The sequence below is a fragment of the Balaenoptera ricei genome, chromosome 14 (genome assembly GCF_028023285.1).
Source record: "Balaenoptera ricei isolate mBalRic1 chromosome 14, mBalRic1.hap2, whole genome shotgun sequence".
Classification (NCBI taxonomy): domain Eukaryota; kingdom Metazoa; phylum Chordata; class Mammalia; order Artiodactyla; family Balaenopteridae; genus Balaenoptera; species Balaenoptera ricei.
The window spans coordinates 42,629,348-42,651,312 of record NC_082652.1 but is presented as its reverse complement, the minus strand read 5'-3'; positions in this window follow the sequence as shown (position 1 = coordinate 42,651,312).

Sequence of the window (21,965 nt, the reverse complement as noted above, 5' to 3'; positions counted from 1 at the left end):
TATTGTGTGATAGGCACACAGATATCTGTTATATTATTCTTTCTATTAAATAACTTTACAGAACTTTTTCAAATGAACACACACACATACACAGATACCAAACCCATTGTAATTCTTTATAACTTAAAATTGGTCTTGTTAGTTTTCTCTTTGTGTAGCACATGGTGGATTAAGGTCCTTTGGCAAGATCTCCTCCAAATGAAATAACAATTTACATAAATATATAAAATAGTGTGATTGATTAGCAAGGTTAAAATAAAAAATATATACCTAGGGAAGGTAATAGAAAATAAGAAGAGATAGTCTTTAAATATTTTGTTAGTCCCAAAAGATATTCAGAGAAAATTTTACTTTGTAATCGACAGAGAAATATCCCCTGTATGATCTCAAAGGACAAAAACTGAGGTCAGTGTGAGAAGATGATAAGAAGAGAGATTCTGCATCAACATAAAAAAAAAAAAACCTTCCTAATAGCTAGTGGTTTAACAGTACACCAGAATGCATCTCTTATTTATTTTTTAACATCTTTATTAGAGTATAATTGCTCTACAATGGTGTGTTAGTTTCTGCTTTATAACAAAGTGAATCAGCTATACATATACATATGTCCCCATAACTCCTCCCTCTTGCGTCTCCCTCCCACCACCCCTCTAGGTGGTCACAAAGCACCCAGCTGATCTCCCTGTGCTGTGCATCTGTTATTTACATCACAGTCCAGTGCAGGTTGAGTAACTGTCCTGAGCAGCACTCCCGAGTGGTTATTCAGGTGTCTGGTCTTCTTTCCTCTTGTGCTGCTACCTTACCAACATGTCATGACCGTGGATGTCAGCAAAGGGGAAGAGAAAGCAGGAGGGTCATGCAGAGAGTGTTGGGTCCAGGCCAGAAAATGGTGGTCATCATTCCTTCCATCAGTAGATTGGCCCAACCCAATCCCATGACTTCAATTTAACTGCAAAGGAGCTGGGAAAGGCAGTCTTCCAGTATGGCAAGAAGAGGAAAAGGAAATGGGATATGAATACCTGGTATTGTCTCTTTCAGAGATGCTAAAACAGAAGAGAGAGTAAAATGGTAGAGCTTTTTATTTTATTTTTTGCGATGTCCTCTTCATTCCCCTCGTCCAGGGGGAAAGATAACAACAGCTGTAAATTGCTGCCTGGAATAAGTCCCAGTTGTAATAGGAGGATAGAAGGCCAAAGAGACAACATAGAAAACTTAGAAAAACCTAATACGTTCAAGTCAGCAGGACCTGATGGCTTGCCCTGTAGGATACTGAATGTATTTTCAACCTTCATCTTAGGACTATTAGCCAGTGTTTCCCCCAAATCACAGAGGATTGGAAAAGCCCCTAAGGATAGCAAAAGGGTAAATGAGGTGCCCATCTCCAAGAGAAAGACAGGAGGACCCTGGAAATTTCAGACATGTGAGCTTAACATCAATACCTGGGAAGATCTTGGAATAAATCATCAAATAATCAATTGGGTAGCACCTGAAAGAATATAAAATACTAAGTAGCAATCAGTAAATATTTGTAAAGAGCAAACAATGCCAGGCCAATTTAATTTCCCCCCATGATTATGAGAGGCTACATACACCAGGGGAATCGATAGATGGGATCTATCTCAATTTTAGTAAAGATTTTGATTTTTTTGAACCAGACATTGTCTTTGACATGTTAGAAGAGTATGTTCCCATTTATACTTCTGCTAGAGCCTGGACGGCTTCATCCCAAGGGGAGTTATCAATGGCCTGGTATCAATCTAAGGGGACATGTTGAGTGCTGTCCCAGAGGTATTGGGGCCAGGATCTGTCCTACTCAATAACTATATTGATGGCTTGGATGAAGGAATTAAGACTATGCGCATTAAATTTGCAGCTGGCACTAAATTAGGTGGGGTTGTTATCGCTCTGCAAGACAGAAATAAAATTCAAAATGGCCTTGACTCATTGAGAAAATGTCTCTACAAAAGTGGGATAGATTTCAACAGGGACAAGTGTAAAGTGACACAGGTGTCCCCACAGCCCTAGAACAGCGCCTTGGGTATACTTGGCGCTCAGCAAATATCCTCAGTCCCTTCCTTGTGCGGTTGTTGTGAGGATCAGAGTGATAATGATGCGGAAGTGCTCTGTAAACCACAAAGTGCCTTATAAATGAGAAAGGTCTGCACCAGTGTTAGGAAAGTTATTATTAAAGGCAAGGAAATGTGTCCTGTGAGGCACTGTGAAGGGAACTGAAGCTGTTTAAGCAAGAGAAGAGAAGAATCAGGGGTGATTTCATGAGTGTCACCATTTTATGAAGGTATTGACAAGAGAGATGGTTTTCTCTTCTCTATTTGTGTCAAGGAAAAGGGGGCTCAAATGATACCAGATGGATTTCCGTTAAATGTAAGGAAGAACTTTTTTATCTAGGTTGGGTCCACCTATGGGAGGTGCCCACCCTTCTCTTGCCTCACAGATGTTACATTTGTCCAATGTTGACCTTTCTAGTTCATTGTAACTAAGAGTAGGGTCTCTGCAGGTCCACATTGTAACCCTGGTGTCTACAACAGGACTTGACATATAGAAGATGCACAAATAAATATTTGTTGAATGAGTGAATGTCAGGGGCATAAAATACTGGCTCAGATCTTGGGGAGTTTTCATTCACAGAGAACTTAAGAAATGGGCGTGATTAATAAATCAAAGAGACAAAATGATCTGTCCAACATTGACTTCATGATTCTACATACGTGAAAAAGAAGTGAAAATATTTATGATATATTCTCACCCCAGTCTTAGCTTTGGTTCTGTAACTGCTGATGAATGGGATTATTGGCAAGAGGGGAAGGAGGCAAAATCGTGTGGATCTCAGTCCTGTCCTCACCTCTTCCCTGTGAAGAACCTTTATGAACAGAACCCTTGTGAAGAAAAGAGGAAGAGGAAAGGAGGTGCTTTTAAGTGTCCTAATGAAATGGGATCCGTTTTCTGTGTCTCAGCTGTTTATTGGCATACTTGTGTTTCTAGAACCTCTGATCCAGGCCACAAAAGCCATAATCAGTGGCTTGATACTGAGACATTCCCACCCCAACTCTGCCCTAAGGCTTGGAGGGTGCAGGATGGGCTTGGAAGGTCCCTGTCCACATTGCTGGGGTATTTATTCCTGACAGTCCCAGTTGGGATTCTAGACTCATTTTTTCCCCACTGAAGCGTATTTTTAATGGATTATTGAAGAATTAACATATATCTTTCTTAAATGACATACATTATTTACTTTTAAAGGTAAGCCATAAATTTTACACATGAGTATTCTAGAAGTATGCCCAGAAGAGGTCATTTTTTGGAGTAGTCAACCCAGATGGCTTCTTCGCAACATCTGACATTACCATCAGTGTGTTGGAGCTGGGAGTGTCCACTCCCCATCTCAGTTGCTGAGTGAGATGAACTGAGCATGTATTGAACCATGTTATTGAAGGCAGTGGTTCTTAGTTTGGGGCTCAGGCATTGGCCCTGATGGGTCAGTGAACCTCTGCGGCCAAAATACATTTCCCTGTGTATATGAATATGTGCTTTTTCCTGGGGAGAGGGCCCCTTAGTTAAGAAAGACTATCCTGGGGTTTTAGAAGAAAGTCTAGTGGCGAGAAGGTTGGATCATTCCTACCAAGATGGAAAGGATGGCAGAGAAAGAGCTTTGGTACAAATTTGTGGTATAGGGAGCAGCTACTGCAGGTGGCTGTTCAAATATGGGAGTCAGATGGCAGTCACTGTCATCTGAGAGGCCTGAGTATCGGCAGGAGGATGCACACCAGCAGGTAGAAGTGTTGGCCAGTCCCAGGAGGGTGGAGGCTGGCAAAAGGGTGGGGGGATGAGCCTCAGTCCCAAACTCAGAGGGGTGTGTAAAATTATTTTATTTTCTAAAATGGCATAATTCTATTAGAACCCCTATCTCACTGGGCTAGTAGGAAAGTTATTCTCAATTATTTTAGGGTTCTTTCTACTCTAGAACCATGACAAGGTTCTAGAGGACTGACACAATTTCAAGGCATAGAGAGACCCTGTGGAGGTTGGTCATGTGTCTTGGTAAGTCACTGATGAGATGTCCATTGTCCAGTCTATGTCTGGACAAGTAGTCAAGGTAATTGGTAAGAATTATGGGGCTTATGGGTTATACCCATGTGAGGTGAGTATGGGGGCTTGATGAGAGAGCTGTAACTCAGACAAAGCTGACACCAAGGAGTTTTTGGGAATTAAGGGACTGGGTCTGATTAATGAACAGGAAAAAGATTTAGGGAAAATACGTAAACGCAGCAGTCATGACTGGGCCTGTGGCTAGTCCAAAGTGATGCTGGAGCAGCAGGATGTGCTGAGACAGTTGATATGCTTTTGGCCTTAGACAGAACTGGCTCAAGAATTGGGGTGGAACTGAGACTGGAAATGAGGGTCACTATAAACCTCCCTAGGAAAGTCTACGGGAGGCCAAGGCCAGAGGCATGACCGCACACACTAGGAAGAGCCTTTGCAGGCCTGACAAGTTTGGTCATCCATCAAATAATAATGAGTCTGCATTTACCTTGAACTGTGATGCCTCCTTTTAAGAAAAACGTCAGGCTGCCTCAAACTTCAGTTCTCTCTTTCCTCCAACTACTGGATAGAAATATTTCACTTTGCAGCATTTAAAAATAGCAACTGCAAGGTTTCTGTCTAAAGTAGGGAGGCTATTTGATGGTTAATATATTGGGGACAATTGGTGCTACCAATGGTGGCAAAAATAGCAAAAACATTGAGAGTAATAATGGTGTCTGTCCTGTGCCTTGAGCTCCTTGGATGTTATGTTAATACTGACTACTGATACTTTCATCATTATTATATTAAGAAAATGAAAACCAGATGAATGAAAATGATGCTTTTACTTAAGTTGCCTTTCACTTTAAGGAACCCAAAGGATTAGACATTAGGGAAGTCACACAACTTCCTAATTGTTGGGAGGTCTTCCCAACAATCCAGGGTAAACTAAGGCAGGTAAAGATTGAGAGATTTGTTCCAAGTCCAATCGTGGCTCAGTTGCAGAGAAGAGACCAAGGCCAGTGCTCCTAATTCCCAACTTCTTCCTTTTAATGAGTATTTAGGTGCACCAATTCACCCTCCCAACCTAATAATGTGTAATAATTTCCAAATATGTGTTCTCTTTTTCCTTTATTTACTACTTTTTCCTTGTTCCTTTTCTCTCAAACAAGTACAATTCCTATTAGAGTAATATTTATATTTTTAGCCTTGCTTCGCAGTTGGGAAAATGGTGACCGAGAGCTTTGGCAATGCCCTTGTCTGAGGCAGGATGAGGGGCACATGTTCCTGGGATTGATTTTCATCCTTAGATGCCCTGGTTATATAAATTCAGAACAATGTCCTCTGGAAGGTGTCTCTTTTGGAGGCTTCTGCATTTAGAGCGATGCTTCTCTACTTAAAAATGATTTTAAAATCCCCTTTCAACCAGTAAGTATCCCCAGTGAAATTTCATTTCCATTTAAATAAACTGGGGTTGGAAACTTTAGGGTGGATCTGTTAGGAGGCCTGGACACATGAGGGTAGCTGGGGAAATATATATTTGAGGGCAGGGGAGATGAAAGGGGGACTTCATACTCTAATGGCAAATGTGACTCGCCATTAAATGGTAAAAACGACTTGCTGTAATATATTCCAGTTCCAAGTTTACCTCTCCATTCTCCCCAGAGCAATTTCTGAAGGGATTTAGTTTTTAATCCCTATTGCTAACAGTCTTCGTATTTCTGTAATAACCACAATACCAACAACAGCATCTAAATGTACTACTGTTTTCTGGGTGCCAGGCACTATTCTAAATGTCTTACATATTTCAACTCATTTAATATCAGCCTCAACAGCCTTATGAGGTAGATGTTATTATCATCATCATGTTACAGATGATGAAACTGAGGCACAGGAAGGCTAAGTAATTTCCCTAAAGTCACGCAGCTAGTAAGTGTGAGAGACAGAATTCAAACCCAGGCAGTTGGCTTCAGAGCCTTGAATCTTCTCTTTCGATTGCGTGGCTATTCTGTTGGTTACTTTGAGAGTCATCTTGTCTTTTTTCCTCTCCACACCCAGTCTTTGCTTAAGTCCTGTTGATTTTTTCATTCACAGCATTTTCTCACGTACTACTTCCTTTCTATTCCAACTACTATTAAGTTAAGGTCTCTACTACTTTCCTCTGGCCTCTAGGGTCTTCTCTAATCAGCCAGCATATTTCTGTCTTTTAAGATATTGCTCCCAACATACATCATATCCTATGAACACAGATCATAAATGGTTCCCACCCCCACAGTTACAGAGGAAAATCCTCCTGGCACTGCAGACCTTTCCCATTTGACATCAACCTGACATTCTAACCACATCTCCCATTGCCCCTACACGCAGCCCCTGCTTCAGTGAGTCTGGGAGTAAACTGAACTCACCATAAACATTCCTGCCTCTGCCTTTGCTCTGCCTGCTGGTTTGCCTCAGCACCATTTTAAGTCTATTAGTTCTTCAAAGCTAAGCTGAAGTCTCAGCTTCTCTTTAAACTCCCCTTCTCTCAATTTCTACAGTACTTATTTATCAAAGTTGTATGTTTTTTTAAATTCTCCTTGCAATTATTCAAACTTGGAGACAGAAATGAAAAGGAATGCTTGCATGGGAAAAAACTCCTTTTTCACGTGTGTTTTTTCCCTCTGTTTGGAAAAGACATCAGAATCATAATAATGAAGATTCAGACAGTGATCATGTATTGGTTCAAAAGACTTCATGAGTCAAAAGATAACTTTGTAATGGTGATTACAGGAACAGGATTGACCCAACTGGATGGATTGAACTGGAAGATTGTTTTGATTTATTAAACTTTTTCCTCCTAAGTTAGGTAAGGTAGTTGAGCATATAGTAACCAGTCACCCTCTCCTCTGCCTACATTCTAGGAAGAAATTAGCCAGTCCCAGTCTGGGGGACACATTTTAAACTCTGAGTCCTGGTCATAGGCAAGGACTGTTGTAGTCGATGTTTCCTCCAGTCTATCAAGATAATGCCCTGGGATCTAGCTTTATTGTTTAGTATCCTCTGGAAAGGGAGAGATGGGGATCTTTGAAGCTGAGGTTTATCCATATTTTTTGTAGTGGTAGTCATTTTTTAAAGGGATATGGATGGTCTCCTCTAGACCTCTCTTCCTCTCATGGTAGAAACAATATGTTAAACCTTTGTATGTCTACTGTAGTTTTAGCACAATGCTTTGTATGTGTGCATGCAGTAGATACTTAATAGATAAATCTGTTGATTATGATCATATCAGAGAATCTTATCTTCTGTCCCATCCAACCCATACTTAATGATCTTCATGCTTGGAGAACCCTTGCCTGACTTCAGACACTATCCTGGGAGAAAGAATACAAAATTTATAAAAATGCCCAGGTAAATGGCGTTGAACTAAAAATTTATATGAGAGGTTTGGTGAAGGATGCCACAGAAAAGGAGTTTTCACTCTACAAGTGTGATAGGAAGCAACTCGGTTGACTTGGGAGAGTTTTGAAAGGTATATAACTTCAAGGTACAGATTTGACTGAAATAAAGGCCATGCATTTAAATATTTATTTATTTATTTATTTTTGGCTGTGTTGGGTCTTCGTCTCTGTGCGAGGGCTTTCTCCAGTCGCGGCAAGCAGGGGCCACTCTTCATCGCGGTGCGCGGGCCTCTCACCATCACGGCCCCTCTTGCCGCGGAGCACAGGCTCCAGACGCGCAGGCTCAGCAGCCGTGGCTCACGGGCCCAGCCGCTCCACGGCATGTGGGATCCCCCCAGACCAGGGCCTGAACCCGCGTCCCCTGCATTAGCAGGCAGACTCTCAACCACTGCACCACCAGGGAAGCCCAAGGCCATGCATTTAAATGAGGACCCGTGTGGCTCTGCGTGGAGCTATTTTAATTGAGCTGACTGAGTCACTGGGAATAAGAGTGTCCAGAGGGGAGGTCCAGAGCCTGGGCTCTCCATGAATTGGGCTCATTTGTGGAAAGCCTTGGCTCTCCACCAACCAGGATGTGTGCTGACCTCAAGATGTGTTTTAAGAGTTGCTTTACGAATTCCTACAAAACATTTTGCAGTTTTGAGTGAAAATTGTCTTCAAACATGTCTGCATAGCTGAGATGAATTTACACATTTATCATTTCTAGCCAGTAGATTTCTAGTGTGGGTTTATTCATTAATTCATTTATTTATTCATTCATTAATTCATTCAATATGTATTAAAAAAGCATGTGTTAAACTCTGAGGCTATAAAAGATGAATAAGATCAGGTTTCCCTCAAGAATTTTATTACCGAGCAGAGGAAGATACAGTCATTTAAAGAAATGCACTAAAGTGTTGTAGATGCTGATAAAATAGCTATGGGATTCCTGGTGTCACTGAAAGAGAAAGAGGGCCATGGGGAAATACTGACCACTGGGATGCAGGGGTAGTCAGAAAAAAAAAAATTCCCCGAGGAAGAAATTCTTGGACTGAACTTTAAAAAGATAATTATCAGGTAAACAGATGAGTAGGCACATGGAGCAGAGGGGAGAAGGCATTCCAGGCAGAGGTTGAAATAAGAGAAGAGACAAGAAGGTGCAACTGGCTGAGCTCCCTCAGGGCCCTCACTCTGGCTTGGTTGAAGAGTAGAGAGCAAAGCGGGAGGTGGCAAGAGAGGCAGAAGAGGCATCTGAGTTACATTCAGAGGGTCTTGGGTGCCCAGCTCAGGAGTTTGTACTTTGCTATTTAGGCACCAGAAGGCTTTTTGTTTGTTTTTTTAAACAAAACCATAGATTTTATTTACATTTCATCAGTTTCTTCACTTACGTCTTTTTCTGTTCTAGGATTGAATTCAGGATCCCACACTGCATTTAGTTATCACATATTCTCCTCCTCCAGTTTGTGACGATCTTTCCTTGTTCCTTATGTCCTTGACACTCTAGAAGAGTGTGAGTCACGTATTTGCAGAATGTCCTTCTATTTGGGTTCATCTGATATTTTCTCATTATTAGACTATGAGGGATTATGGATTTGGGGGAAGAATACCACAGAGGTGAAGTGCCTTCTCAGAGCATCATATCGAGGGATACATGAGACCAACATGATTTATTACTGGTGATCTTAACCTTGACCACTTAATTAAGGTGATGTCTGCTAGATTACTGCAATATTACTATTTTTCTCTTTTCATACTCCATTTGTTATGGACTGAATGTTTGTGTCTCCCCACCCCCCTACACCCCCAATTCATGTGTTGAACTCCTAACCTCCAAGGTGATGGTATTAGGACGTGGGACCTTTGGGAAGTGATTAGGTCATGAGGGTGGAGCCCTCAGGAGTGAGATTAGTGCCCTTATAAAAAGGGACTCCGGAAAACTCTCTTGCCCATTCTGCTGTGTGAGGACATAGCAAGTACACAGCCATTTATGAACCAGGAAGCAGGCTCTCATCAGACACCAAATCTGCCAGCACCTTGATCTTGGACTTCCCAGCCTCTAGAACTGTGAGAAATAAACTTCTGTTGTTTATAGGCTACCCAGTCTATGATATTCTGTTCTAGCAGCCTGAACTGGCTAAGACACTATTCTTTAGAAGTAAGTCACTAAGTCCAGTCCATACTCAAAAGGGAGGGGACTTAGCTTCACTTCCTGAAGAGAGGAGTATCAAAGAATTTGTGGGCATATGTTAAAACCACCACAGTAAGTAACACATAATTAATATAAAAAGATATTTGAGGCTATACAAATATCGTGTTTCTCCTTAATATTTCACTTTCTAATTTTAGTATTCATTAGTGGATCTTGCCTGCCGCAATGATTACTGTGGTGTTCTAATGGTGATTTTCTCTTTCTCTGATTACTTTTACATTTATTATTTGGAATTCTTCTGTAAGGAAGATTGGTCCCTTCTCCCCCATTTATTTATTTATATCACTATGGACTCACGGATATTTATCAATTCTTGAGTAGTTTTGGAGTTATAACCAATACTATTGTTATTTATTTTGTTTCTCCAGTTATTCTAGCTTTGGCCATTGGGAATTCTTTCAGGTTGTCTCCTGTGTTGTTCTGACATGCCCCCATCATTGTGAGTGTGTGTCTCCATGTGTGTGTTTTGAGTACTTCCTTGCTTTTGGCATTACAAGATCCTCCAGGCTCATATTTTATCTTCCCTATCTCAGCCCTAGAATCAGCCATTTCTCCAAAGGACCTTGGCTCCTTTTATTGGAGAATGGTATTTAGAAACCAATATCTGGGCACCAGATGCGCTTGTTGCTGCCGTGTCACTGCTTCTAAGCTTTTAAGTGGAGAAGTACCACAAATATAATTAGAATATGCCCCGGCAGGCAGTTGTCAGGGAGTAGCACAGGAGCCAGGAAGATGAATGAGCACTCCATGCCAGTTGTCCTGGCAAGAAGTGAGGAGGCATTGAGCCTCGGCAATGAAGGCTTTGATGGAAAGCATGGTGGGGAGTTTTGTGGATTATCTAGACATTGGTCTCCAGCAGCTGTAACCTGAGTTCTACTCTGCTACTTGCTGGCTGTATAACTTTGGGCAAGGCATTCAACCTCTCTTGGTCTTAGTTTTCTTCATCTAGAAAAGGAAGCTACCAACACCTGTCGAGGGAGTCAACTGAAACAAAATGTGTAAGTCCTTGGTGATGTCAAACCATTGTCCCAGTGTGAGGAATTTAAGTTTATTGATAAACAGTCTTCAACTTTTCCATTTGCTTTTTCGGTGGTGGAGGACCCAGCACCTTAGAGAGGCAAGGAAGCATGGATATTTCATAGGAAGGGCAGGAGAAAGAGGCGCAGAGGAAGGCTGACAAACATCCAGCCAATCTGAGTGCTATGGAATGGATGTTTGTGTCCTCTCAAATTCATATGTTGTATTACCCAGTGTCACTGTATCTAGAGATAGGGTCTTTAGGAGGTAATTAAGGTTAAGTTAGGTCATGATAGTAGGACCCTAACCTGATAGGATTGTGATTTTATAGGAAGAGGAAGAGAGAGTGAGAGATTTCTCTCTGACATGTGAGGACATAGTAAGAAGGTGCCGACTACAAGCCAGAGAGAGAGTTCTCACTAGGAATTGAAGTGACTGGCACCTTGAACTGGGACTTCCAGCCTCCGCAACTGTGGGAAAATGAATTTCTGTTGTTAAGCCGCCCCAGTCTATGGTATTTTGTTATGGCAGCTTGCACTGCCTAATCCACTGACTATAAACCAGAAATTGGCAGGCCCCAAGGGAGTAGAGCAAAACCACGGAGCATATTCAAGACAGTTGTGACCAGCAAAGGCTGACAGCTGAGGAGGAGCCTGTGCCCACAACTTCTACACAGTTCCTGTCGGGGCAGGGTTTCCCCAGGGGTGGGTGTCCCGAGGCTGGGAGGTGGGCATGACCGAGAGCGCTGGGCTGGAGTGGGTGACAGAAGGTGGCTCCTGACGGTGCTGCTGGCTTTAACCGGGCATCGGGAGGTTACAGAAGAGTGTGCGTCAGGAATGTCTGTCTTCGCTGGGGCAGATGGGGTCAGTGAGTATATTACCCTTCCCTCCTCCAAATTAGGATTTGTGGTCTGGAAATGACTTTTTCTGTTTCGTGCTTTACACTCTGTAGAAAACAGCAATGTACTGTCTCCGTGTGCAAGGTATGGACAGTATGCCCTTGGTCTTGCTGTTAGCCAGCCAAGCACTTACTCTGAGACCCAAGATGTCTTATATTTGTGATTTAAATAATATATTCCAAACTATTTTGGAGCCCTCAAAGAGAGCTAGAGATTTGGGTGGCTTGTCTGCTCTGTCCCACTGATTTTGCCTCTAACCATTTGCCTCACTGGAATTGTCCCCATTCCAGCTCTCTAATCGTGGGGCAGAGGAACTTCTTTCTCATTTGACCCTCTCTCACTTCTTCCCCAACCGTCCTGGGACCCTCTCCTGTGCCCCTCACGTCCTCCTTTTTTCTCCACCCCCAGGGACTCTCTTGTGCTGGTCAGTTCTCCCACTTTCTCTGCCTCCTTGTGACCTCTCAGGAGGCTGAGGTGGAGTGGGAGGAGGGAGGAATGGAAAGGTGCCTTCACGGATTGGGATGAAGTATCTGTAAAATAATGAAATCTCTTTCAGACCTCAGCTGACAATCCTGTGAGGAATTTAAGCTGAAGAGGGTCTCTGTCTCCTTCAGTCATTTTAGTTCTGTATGTGCAAATCCTAGGAGGAGGGAGGAGAAGGGAAAAAATATGTCATTTCTCGAGAATAATATAATCCCTCATATTTGAGTATGTTCCATGTTCTAAGCACTCTTCATGCATTAAATAGTCTCAGTCATCCCATTATGTAGGCACAGTTGTTATACCCATTCTACCAATGGGGAAACTGAGGCTCAGGGAAGTGAAATAACTTATCTACATTCTCATAGCTAGTAAGTTGCAGAGCAGGGATTCAAATTCAGGTCAGTGTGACTCCAGAGCCCACCTTTTAACTATTACATGTGCAGAGTTACAGAACTGAATCATGTATGGTAATACGTTTATTTAGTAAAGTACTTTTACTGGGTTGGATAAGTGCTCCTGATATCAGAAACGTCTGAGAAAATAGACGATGAGTGGGTATCAGTGAGAGAGACCCATGCACCTGAGACCTGAGTGAGAAATGATGTGTAACAATAAATAACAATGTGTGACAGAACCAAGGCTTGGCTGGAGAGGAAGCTCTGCCGGGGTGGAGAGCTCCGTGGAGGCTCATGACCCCATTTCCTGCACTGCTGGCCATGGCTCCTAAGCTTACTTCCTTTCCTTATACAACCTAGCAACTATTTTTCCACAGCTGCTCCTTTAGTTCAACTTTCCAATGTAATCTACTCTTCTGCATAATTTAGGAACTTCTTTGATGCTGCGCGATTTGCTGGGTCTGTAATCTGAAAGGCATCTGGGGGAAATTTCTTGTAATTGGGCCGTTGTAAGCACTTGGAGGCTAGGGCATAATCATTTTATCTTCACCTAGTGCCGGCTCCCCCATGTCCACGCAGCTCCAAGTCCTTTTGGACCACTTGGTTCTTTAACCGAAATATTTAGTTGCCCCATTTTCATTGCTAGACTAGAAATAGCTCACGGATGTCATAAATTCTTTTGATATATATGGTAGAATGTCATTCTCTCCACTTTTTTTTCCTTCCTATGACCCTGTATAGGAATGATCCGTTTTGACATTTTGGTCATAGGGAGGATATGTCAGATTTTTCATTTGTCACCAGCAGAAAAAGTTGTTTGTGCACAAAAGAACAAGAAGTTTTGAGATGTTTACACTGTACGAACCTAAGTTTTCAGTTACCTATTGCTTGTAAAGAAACCAACCCAGACTTACTGGCTTGAGAACAATTTCATATCATCTCTTCAAGTTCTGTGGATTGGCTAGGCTCAGCTGAAGGGTCCTCGCTTGGGGTGTCTCATGTGATGGAAGTCAGACACAATTAAAGCTGGAGTCATTTGAAGGCTCAACAGGGCCAGAGAGCCCCAAAACCTTCTTCATTGCAATGTTGGCCACCTCTGCTGGGAGGCCTAGCAGAGCTGAGGGCCGGCCAGGTGTCTTTCTCTCTCTTTCCATGGGACCTCTCCTTGGCATGGCACTCTTAGGGTAGTAGGACTTATTACTACTACAGTGGGTGGCTCCTCCCAGAGCAAAAGCTGCAAGGTTTCTTATGACATAATAACTTGGGAAGTCACCCTGAATGATTTTACCACATTCCGTATTTGTCACACATTCACTGTGGAAGGTACTATATAATATATAAGGTCATGAATACCGAATTCACTGCGGGACCATCTTTGAAGTGTAGTTACCTTAGTCTACATTTTACCTCTAATAATTCCACATGCAAAATATACTCATCCTTCCCCTCAAGATACTGTGCCCCTTTCCTTGCAAAATCTTGTCTCGTTTTGGCATCAGGCTCAGTGTTCTGTTTGTCTATTGCTGTGTAACAAAGCACTCCAAAACTGTGGCTTGAACTGCCATCTTATTATTATGATTCTGTGGCACGCTTGGGCTCCACTGGGATACTCTTCTGCTCCCGGTGATGCTGGATCAAGCTGTAGTCATCTTCGGCTTGACTGGACTGAAAGGCTCACTATACGAGATGGCCGAGATGGCTCACTGTACGGCTGCCAGCTGACACTTGCAGTCCTGGTCTTGAGCATGGAATGATAAACACCTGTAGCCTTCGACTACTTTTGGGGTAGTTCAAGACTGGTTCAGACCTCCACATGGACCAGGGTCTGGCTGCTTTCAGCCAGTGGATGTGTGACTCCCATGAGGTTTCCTTGGGACTGACATCATTTTTGTAATGAGTGTTTAGGGCTACAGGGCACCCAGGAACCAAAAGTGTGAGTACTATCAGGAGCCATGTGACACCTCACGTGCGGTAGATAGAGAGAGACCAATGCTTCTCATCTCAGGCTCCTCATCTTCAGCTCTCATTACTCCTTTATAACCAACATTGAGTGTATTTTCTCTTTCAAGCACGTGCTCTCTGGCCTCTGTTCACGATGACTAACAACAACAGATCTGGTGGAAGACATGTGTACCATAAAGAAAAGCCATTAATGCCCAGCCATTGCCCCAGCCAACAGCCACTGTTGCCAGAGCTGCCCACATCCATTCAATTTCTCTATTTGTATCCTGTTTCCTCTCTTATTCCAATCCATACGCACAGGTGGAGTTCCCACAGTTTCCCTGGAGAGTGCTACGTTGTGGTGAGAACACAAAAACAAACCAGAAATCATCCCTCACCCTGAGGAGCTAATTCTTACCTATGGGAGCAAAGACGAATTTACAAATAACCAGACCATATTGTAAAAATGAATGCAGGCTGTAAGAAAGGTGCAAACTGCATGTTATGGGAGGTCAGAGGACAGAAAAATTCCACTTCTGTTTTCTGTCTTTGATTCTCCTCCCAGCTCTGGACAAATTATTAAATTTCACACTTCAATTTCCCCATATGTCTAATGAGGAAAACATACCTTCTTTTACATGTCTTACTGGAGAACAATGAGTTAGTGACAAGGTATCTGTAAAAGCTTTGGGATTTTATTTTTGTAGCATCCAAACACATCTTTAACCTTACAGCACGTGGACTGAAGAGGGCAGGTGAAGTGGTTTAGATCTTTGTGTGTGAGCGTGTGGATGTATGTGCATGCACGTGTGTCATGTGCATGTGTATGACTGCCACGCTCCAAAAGAGGCCTCGGGGTAATAAACAAGAGGCCTGCTGGGACCACCGATTTCTTTTTCCCATCTGTGATGGCTGGGGCCCCGTGCTTCACACTGGGAAGGGTATCAGCAAACTCTCCTCTGTCTTGTGGTGCGGCCGCCTTTAATTCATGTTTGCATGTGTTGTGAGACCAGCCAGGCAGCTGAACGACTGCCCAGGAGTGGAGCTAGTGATGATGTAGAGAAATTAAATCACTGTTTAATGAGAATCGGTGAAATAAGGTCCACAGACGGACCATTCGGAGGGCTGTGTTTGAACCACAGTATTCCATTCATTTTATAATATACCTTACTGTGGGATTAAATTACATTCTTAGAAAATTTAGTCCAGCATGACTAGTTCTCCTTAGAATAACATCACTAATGTAGTGTTGTATTCAATAAGCCTGTTGCATAAAAGGTTATCTTGTAATGTTTATCATTATAAGTCTCTAGTGCTTCTGGAATTTACCTTCAAAAATACTGCAAAATGATATTTTTGATGCAGTTGTGTTTTGAAATAAGTTCTAAAAAGCTGTGGCTACAAATTCCATGCCTCAGTTTATCCTTTGGAACATTGTTTCTAGATTTTTACAGAAGTTCTTTCTACACATCAACTCTCTAAAAGAATATACTAATGATATTTTTCCTATAGCATTTAATCTTTGACTAATGTTTTAATTGTGTATTTTTTCTCTATTTTTATCTATGTAATATATTCAACTAAGCATAGGGTTTGGAGTTAGACAAACTAGAGTTTGAATCCCAACTCTCAAACAGTTGTGATCATGGGGCAAGTCACATAATGTTACGAAGCAATATTTTTTTTGTGGAGTTGAAATGATTTGAGATAAGATAGGTACAAGATACTTAACATAGCCAATCACATAGTAGAAACTCCATAATCAATTCTGGCTACTATTGTTATTGTAAGAATGATAAATTTTCTGGTTTAGACTCTCTAACCTAACTATAACTAGATTATTCTTTGAAAATTTCACCTGACCTTGTTTTGTCTGTATCTGTAAAGTTACTATTCTTATTGGAAGACCTATTATTCACAGCTGATTTCAGGCTCATGCGTTCTTCTTACACAGTGGGAAACTAATAAGTGAATTAAACACATATTTCATAAGAGATTGCTATATTTATATGTGTATACATAAATATAATTTTCAACAATGAAAAGTAGCTTGTCATGAATAGTTCATTTCATGAGATAAAAAGATAGGAAAACAATAAATGACACTTAAAAATGCAATTCTGTGTAACACAAATCCTCATGAATTTACACAAGATCTTTTGATCGTCTGTGTTACACTGAAAAAAAAGATTGGATAGCAAAATAGCCAGCCACAATATGGATTATACTATTGGAGCAAATTGTTGGAAAAGGAAGGAAAAAACTTTCTAGGAATTCCTAATCACAAAGAATTTAGATTGAAGGAATTTGCATTGAATTTGGATTAAAGAATTGGTTTAGGGAGGGAGTGGTTCCTCAGAATGAAGCTCTTCCAGGCTCCCTCTTGCTTTGTTTTTGCCTAGGGCATTGTTTTTTTTTTTTTTTTTTTTTGCCAAGGCCAGCTGCTTCCTTGCTGGCCAGGTTTCCATTTAGCGTTTAGCGGCCCAGGGCTGCTCCTCTGATGTGGGGGAATTTGCCCCTCTGAGGTTGGACGGGGCAGCTGTGTGTCCCCAGGCTGGGCGAGGAGGATGAGCTGCCTTGAGGCCTGGATGGATGCATTCTTGCTACTGTACTTTCACCATGCTCTCTTCTCGGATCTCCAACAAACGTGACCTCTGCCAGCTGCATCTGAACTCCTCAGCTCTGCTGCCTCTGGGATGCAGGCCGGCAGACAAAGGGGGCTGGCTCCTCGTTAGAAGCCAACTATTTTTTTCCACATGCTCTCCGGGAACAGTTACTAATCATATCAGACCCTGAAACGATTTAAGACATTCCTATCTGCTAAGCATGAGATCTGTTGCTGGCACATAAACAAATCCCAAACTACCTCAACACAATAACATGCACATTTTAAAATTTTAGTGTAAAATGTACCATTAATCAACCATCAACAAGTATTCATTCATTTATTACGTGATGTAGAAAACTCAGCCCTGCTCTATAAGAGTTGTTCAGATCTCTATGGGTAAATCTTGTCCCCCACCCTACCTGATTGGACCTCCTTTCAGAAACATTGCTTTAGGTTGAATTGTGCCACCCCAAATTTGTATGTTAAAGTCCTACCCCCAGCATCTTAGAATGTGATGTACTGGTGGAAATAGAGTCATTGCAGATGCAATTAGTTAAGATGAAGTTGTACTCAGGGGGCCTAATCCAATATGACTTGTGTCCTTATAAAAAGAGGAAACTTAGACACACACACCCCACACGGGGAGAGCACCATTTCATTTCTTCGTAGACTTACCACCACCTGACATGACTTTCCTTATTTTTGTTGATTTTTTTTCAATTTTTTTTTTATTGAAGTGTAGCTGATTTACAAAGTTGTGGCAGTCTCTGCTGTACAGCAAAGTGACTCAGTTATATACATATAGACATTCATTTGTTATATTCTTTTCCATTATGGTTTATCACAGGATATTGAATATAGTTCCCTGTGCTATATATTAAGATCTTGTTGTTTATCCATTCTAAATGTAATAGTTTGCATCTACCAACCTCAAACTCTCAGTCCATCCCTCTCCCTCCCCCACGCCCCACCTTGGCAACCACAGGTCTGTTCTCTATGTCTATGAATCTGTTTCTGCTTTGCAGACAGGTTCATTTGTGCCATATTTTAGATTCCAAATTTAAGTGGTATTGTATGGTATTTGTCTTTCTGTTTCTGACTTACGTCACTTAGTATGATAATCTCTAGTTGCATCCATGTTGTTGCAAGTGGCATTATTTCGTTTCTTTTTACGGCTGAATAATATTCCATTGTATATATGTACAACATCTTCTTTACTCATTCATCTGTCATGGACATTTAGGTTGTTTCCATGTTTTGGCTATTGTGAATAGTGCTGCTATGAACATAGGGGTGCACGTATCTTTTTGAATTATAGTTTTGTTCAGGTATATTCCCAAGAGTGGGATTGCTGGATCATATGGTAATTCTATTTTTAGTTTTCTGAGGAACCTCCATACTGTTTTCCATAGTGGCTGCACCAACTTACTTTCCCACCAACAGTGTAGGAGGATTTCCTTTTCTCCACACCCTCTCCAGCATTTGTTATTTGTAGACTTTTTAATGATGCCCATTCTGACTGGTGTGAGGTGGTACTTTTGTTGATTTTTTTTAACATCTTTTTCCCACACCAGAACTTAAACTCCTGGAGGCCAGTGCTCCTGTCTGTTCTGTTTAGTGCTTGGCACAAAGTAGATGCTTGAGAATTATTTGTTGCAAGAATAAATAAATGAAAAAGTAAGGTTTAATTTGGGAATGCAGGCTTTTGTGTGCAGTCATAGCAGTACTTCTGGACACTGCTGATTTTCTTTCTCTTCCTCCTTTCTTCCCTCCCTCCCTCCCCTCCCTCCCCTCCTTCCTTCCTTCCTTCTTCCTTCCTCTCTCTTTCTCTTCCTCCCTCCCTCCCTCCTTTCCTCTCTCTCTCTCTCCTGTCCCTTTAGGGCTGGGAGAAAGTATTTGGACTCACTGCACGAACACAGGTTGTTTTCAACCCACTGTGGTGAACATGGTTTTATCTGGTTTTGTACTTCACTTTGTCTCTGAGCTGTGGAGAACAGATGGTCAGTTCTCAGTCCTGCTCGGCCATGTCTCCTGGGAGGAAAGGCAGTAAGAGGGAACTAGCCCTGCATTTGTGGTGCTCAGAAGCCGCTGGTGCTGGATAGCTCAGGGCCCCTCACCTGGGCCCATGGAGGAAGGCGTTCCCTCCACCTCTGCATTTGAGCGGAAGAGGCTGTCTAGACCCAGGAGCAGAAGACCAATGTGTGGATGTGTCTATGCAGTCCTGAGACACTGGAAGGACTTAGGACACGATACTTTGTGAAGGTCCTGCTTCTTCTTTGAACCCACATTCAAACATGAAAGGGGCTCAGAAACATAATTTGGTCACTGGCTGATAATGGCTGTGTTCGTGCTTACCAGCTAGAGAAATGCAGGAAGATTGGACTGAGATGATAAACAGTGGGTGGAGGAGGCTACTGAGAAAATGCTTCAGATAAACGTTTCTGGGATAAAATCCTCAACCAGGGGAATGACAGTGGGAACAGAGAGGAAAAGATTGGCATGACTGTTGATGATATATTTGGTGAATGATTAAATGTTATCTTTATTTATGTACAATTTATACTTCACCTACTTCCAAAAAGGATTTGAGGGAGATGACTAGTTGAAGGTGAGGGATGAGTTAAGAATGACCCTAACTCCTCAAGCCTGAGTGATGAGGAAAAGAGGGTGTTCCTATCTGAGTCAGGAAGGGCCGGGAGGAGAAAATACATGTGAGCAGACAATGATGTGTTCAGTTTTGGATTTGTCACTCTTGAGGTGATGAAGGACATTCAAATAGAAGAGTTTACTAGACTATTATAAACAAATTACTCAAAGAATTCCTATCTTTGACAGGCAGGGTGCCTGAAAAAGAAATCTACATGATGAGCACATGAATATGAACTCCGTAGTTTGTAGCTATAACCGTTGTTTGTGTTTTACTGCCTTTCATTGTAATATCTTTGCTTCAAATGGGTTGTGATTTTGATTATCACAAGTGTGCAGGCGCGTGTACACAAACCCACCCACCCACCCACCATTTTCTGTTGTTGCATCCCAGGATCTTGAAACTATACCAAACTGCTGGAAGTTTTGCTTTCCTGTATCCTGGCAGAGCCCTTCTTCTGTCTGCTCCTTGTGGTCCCTCCAATTTCGTTCACCGGTAGGAACCTCCATGTGTCCTCTTGTGATCTCTCCCTCGTTTCTTGAGTATCAGGAATGCGTTTCCTGCAGCCTCTCCCTTTCACTGTGACAGATTGCTACATTATAGAGCCCGTTCAAATAACTTTTCTTCTGCTCCCCTTCATCTGAGAGAAGCTTTTAGTGTTCTCCTTGGAAAACCACATGAAACAATGTGTGGTAGGTAGGGTGGGAACTCAGCAAATGAGCACCAAGTTAGGACTTAGAAGCAAAGTAACCAGGTTACAGCCAGGAGAAGTATTCAATGTTGCTGATGTGTAAAAATGTCTGATTGGCAAATGCACCCTCGTTAAAGACTCAGAAGTGGAAGGGCATGGATTTATTACTCATTTCTAGAACTGATTCTTTCATAGAATCCATGCCAAGCTTTTATTTTTATTTTCTATAGTGCGTGTGTCAAAATTCAGAATATGTTTAATTTTCACTAATACCTAAATCTTAAACTCTCTTTGCTTCAATGCGGCCCAAGAAAAAGATATTTTTCTGTTTTGTTTCTAAGTCTTTAGAAACATAAATAATTTTTAAAAATTATGCAAGCAAAACATTCAGACAAACAAAGATAGAGATTAATGAGCAGAATTTGTTATATTCTCCTTCCCTTGAATTCCATTCCTTTCAGGAGGAAGCCAGTGAACAGTTTGATATGCAGCTTTCCATGCCTTTTTCTGTTTTTAAATATATACCAGGAATGCTCTGTCCCCAGGTGGTCACACAGCTGTCTCTTCCAGTTCAGATGCCATTTCCTCAGGGAGGCCTTCTCTGATGACAGGATCTCAGTTAGCCCCCAGCTTTCCCCATGCCACCTTTTGTATATCACCCTTTTGGGTTTCCTCATATCATTTATGACCATCTGTAACAGGCAGAATAATGCCCCCTGCCCACCAAAGATTGTCCCCGCACTCATCCCTGGAAACTGAGAATATATGTTCCCTTCCATGGTAATGTGATGTGATTAAAGGTGCAGACCTTGAGATGGGGGGATTATCCTGGGTTATCCTGGGAGCGCTAATCTAATTCCATGAGTCCTTAAAAGTGGAGAAATTTCCTGGCTGGGTGAGAGAGAAGAAGGACAAGTCATTGACAGTGTGAGAGAGACCTGACATGCGTTTGTTGACTTTGAAGATAGAGGAACGGGAACAGTCAAAGAATGCAGGTGGCTTCTAGAATCTGGGAACAGCCCTCAGATAATAGGTAACAAGAAAACGGGGGGACCTCAGTCCTATAACCACCAGAAACTGGGAGATAATAAATTTGTGTTGTTTGAGACGCTAAGTGTGTAGTTATTTGTTATGGTAAAGATAGAAAACAACTACACCATCAGAATCAGTTGGTTTTTTATGGGTTTGCTTATTTATTGTTTGCATGCCCACTCACACGTGAGCATTAGGACAGACTTTGTCTATCTGGCCACCACTTTCTTTACTGACTAGAATAATTCCTGCCATGAAGTAGGTGCTAATTTTGCTGTTGTTGAGTGAATAAATGAATACATAATGTATACATATTTGTATGATATCAAGGTATACATATTACTTGATGACTTGCTTTTTTCACTTAATGACATGTCTTATGGATCTTTCCATATCAGTTTGTATAGCTATAATTCATTATTTTTATTACTACATTCTATCCATGATTGGATGTATAACCATCTTGTTAACCATTCCCTTACTGATGGACATATAGGCTATTTTCAGTTTTTCTCTTTGTGCGTCTCTGGGCACATGTCTAAGTATTTCTATGGGATAGAAATGGAATTGTTTGTTTAAATGGTAAGTCCTTG